The sequence below is a fragment of the Peromyscus maniculatus genome, chromosome 7 (genome assembly GCF_049852395.1).
Source record: "Peromyscus maniculatus bairdii isolate BWxNUB_F1_BW_parent chromosome 7, HU_Pman_BW_mat_3.1, whole genome shotgun sequence".
Classification (NCBI taxonomy): Eukaryota; Metazoa; Chordata; class Mammalia; order Rodentia; family Cricetidae; genus Peromyscus; species Peromyscus maniculatus.
Genome location: NC_134858.1, coordinates 31,178,092 through 31,181,309, shown reverse-complemented (window position 1 = coordinate 31,181,309; position 3,218 = coordinate 31,178,092). Strand labels below are relative to the sequence as shown.

Sequence of the window (3,218 nt, the reverse complement as noted above, 5' to 3'; positions counted from 1 at the left end):
AGACTCCCTAGACTCTAGAACTATGAGCCTGTAAATTCTGCTTCTTAGAAATTGCCTGGTCACACAGAATGAGCTACAACACTTGCTTTCAGTGTCTGCCATTCTGGTACAGAGAGCAATTTCATTCACTTAGTGGACAGTTGCTCTGTGCTATGCTGTCCTATTCCAAGTGGAATTCAGATCTTTAAAAAGTACAGGAAATCATGATTTTCTTTTTGCAAAATACATTCTATATCCTCATTTTTCATTATTTTTGTTTTTACAGTACTAGGGAATGAAACTAGGACGTTTACAAAGTAATGACTCCACCACTCAGCTACAACAGCCCCAGTTCTTAACTTATTTTTTTAGTGACGTTTCCAAACTTTCTCATTTTCTCTGTATCTCTTGTAAGTTGAAGCATGAAGAACTGGTTATTTGGCATTGGGGAAGATACAACCAGAACATATAGCAAAGACAAAAGTAGTTCTTAACTCCACTTTACTCAATGTACATATAGGCCCATTCAAACATGACAACATACTTGATACTCTAATAAATGTGTGGCCTGTTAGGGTTCTAGTCAGTTATTCTAAATTATATGTTGTCTCACAGAGAAACTTAAGAAATTTGAGTTGAGTGTTGATGTTAAAACAATCTAGATATAAAATAGAAAGAAAGAAAAGAAAAAACCACTGACTCTTACATTGTTTTTTCAGATTCCAGGACTGTATGGGTCATATAGCCTTCTAGTATTCAATAGCCCTTCTGTGGGTGGTGAGGTCTTGGGGCATCTACATGGGAGCCAGCTGGGAACATTGTGCTACTTTCTACAGAATGTCTTCCTGCTGGGTTAAATGTGTTTAACCTTTGCAAGACAGCAGTATGATATTCAAACATCTCCTAATGAGGTTCTTCACCTTAGGGCTGTGAGGTTTCGGTCACCTGAGTGGTTTCCCTTAAGCCACTAAAAATGACAGTGAGTTGCTAGTTTAATATTATCTTTTGTCTTATTAGGAAACCATGAACCTAGAGGGTCAGTCAGCTGTGATCATGCTGCAGCCTCTGCTATATGAAAGTGCAGATATGTTGTTTTTGGATTATTTTCTCGATCTGCTGGGCTGAGTTAGACTCATATGTCCTTGTCTTTCCCATACCCATAGAAAGATACTTTAGTGTTGAACATACCACATTCACATAAAGGATTCAGAGTTGATATACTGCTTAGAAAAGCATTGACACTGCTATCCCAGATGGTGAAGAGGGCCCTGGCTCTAGGAAAAGATAAGAAGGTATATTCCTGACAACTACACACTACTCAAGGGTGTGACTAAGATTTAAAAGGTGGGAAGAGGAGCTCATACTGCATCTGCCCTTGATCCTGAAGTAATCTCACATCTTTAAGCTAAGGAATAAACCTCATAGATCCAGAAATAAGCAGGATGCTTCTGTTAGAGGCCAGGGTACTTTCAGAAGGGTAATGGTATAGGTACATGAGAAAAATGTCATTTGTACTTCATAAAAGAGTAGTTTAGAATATCCCTGAAGGAGAAGGAATTGGGATTCTCTGAACTTGCATAATATATTAAGAAACTCTTGAAAAGTCAGAACTTTTGTTTTGTTTTTGCGCCTTGTTGATTATTTGCTCACTATTTTCCTTGCTCCTAAGATAAAGATTGTAGCCACATTATTATTTGGAAAACTTTATTTACAGTAGTGGCAAATAGCTCCTGGGCCTCTCAGTCACTAAGGATATTTTGGAGTTGCATATTCAATCAGCCTCAAATTCTTTTAGGAAAAACTTGAGAATAAACAGTCAAGGCAGATCACTTCCTGGCCTTTTGTGAGACCAAATGTAAACAGTCAAGGTGAATGTTCAACCAGAGAGATGCTTTGTCTTCCTGAAATAAGTCATTCCATCTGTAAAGGGAGACAATAAAGATACTGGACAGAATGCACAGCCTGTGTGCTTCCTGGCAAAAAGGGAGTTTCCAAGGGTGGCTACATCTCAAAACATGTCCTTCTGGTAATGTCTCCTTCTTAGCTCAGCACTCTCATTGACAGCTCTCACTTTCTGATGCATACCAATGAAGCACACTCTTTGCCCCCACTTGGTTGACGAACAGACGCCAAGGGCCTCAATGGAACACCTGCTCACAGAAAGCCTGGAGTCTCTCTCCTCAGGAAGGCCTAAGGACTCTGTCAAACCTCAGGTGACATACTGCAAAGGAAATAGGAAAATGTTGCTCCAGGGCACAAATGATACTCATTCCTAAATTAATGAGGTAATGGGTAATGGAGACAAGGGGTTCTATCTAGGGCAGACTTAGATTTGAATTCTTGCCGTTTAATGGTTGAGTAGCTTTGGGCAGATCATTTACGTCTCTGAAACTTGATTTCTTATTTAATTTCTAGTGTGTAAATCCAATATGTGGTATTATAAAGTGTGTGTATGTATGTGCGTGTGTGGGTTTGTATTGCCATTGTAGTGCTCTTTTCAATAAGGCCTAAATTTATCTTTGTTTACTCCTATTTCATTTAATATCTTTAGTATATGTAAGTGTGTGTGTCTCACAGATGAAATGGAAGTATAGCATGATAGACAGTAGGTAGAAGGAAGAGGGACTGCAAGAATAGTAAGTCTATGAAACCCTCACAGACCCCAGGATTGAGAACTGGATTAGGGGTCCGCATTCTGATACAGGGGACACTCATAATGGAGGGCTCAAGAAACAATATTGTGTGCTTGCTTCGGCAGCACATATACTAAAATTGGAATGATAAAGAGAAGATTAGCATGGCCCCTGTGCAAGGATGACATGCAAATTCATGAAAAAAAGAAACAATATAGTACAAAGACAATGTGAGGTATGTTTATGAATGGCTGAGTGAAGAAATATGAAGAGATATGAAGAAGTGAAGAGATATGGAGAGTCTGCTGTGCCTTTTGTTTTCTTTTTAGTATATTTGTGTGTGTGTGTGTGTGTGTGTGTGTGTGTGTGTGTGTAGGTGTCTATGCATCTGTGTGTTTGTCACTTGTGTGTAAGTGGCCACAGAGACCAGAAGATTGTGCCAGAATCCTTAGAACTAGAATTTTAGGTGGCTATGACCCACCTAACATGGACACTGGGAATTGGACTCACTAGATCTTCTGTAAGAGCAGCAAGCACTCTTTATTGTGAGGGAGGGGAAGAAAGGGTTTAAATAAACTTAAGCTTACAGTCTACTCATTATAAATG

At 39.2% G+C, this 3,218-nt stretch overlaps 1 non-coding gene across 1 annotated transcript; it reads left to right on the top strand.

Annotated features, from left to right (window-relative positions):
- The first annotated feature begins 2,721 nt into the window (after window positions 1-2,721).
- Window positions 2,722-2,828, top strand: LOC121831181 (U6 spliceosomal RNA). The gene has a single exon (XR_006074568.2). It is a non-coding gene; the product is annotated as a U6 spliceosomal RNA (small nuclear RNA).
- The last annotated feature ends 390 nt before the right edge of the window (window positions 2,829-3,218 follow it).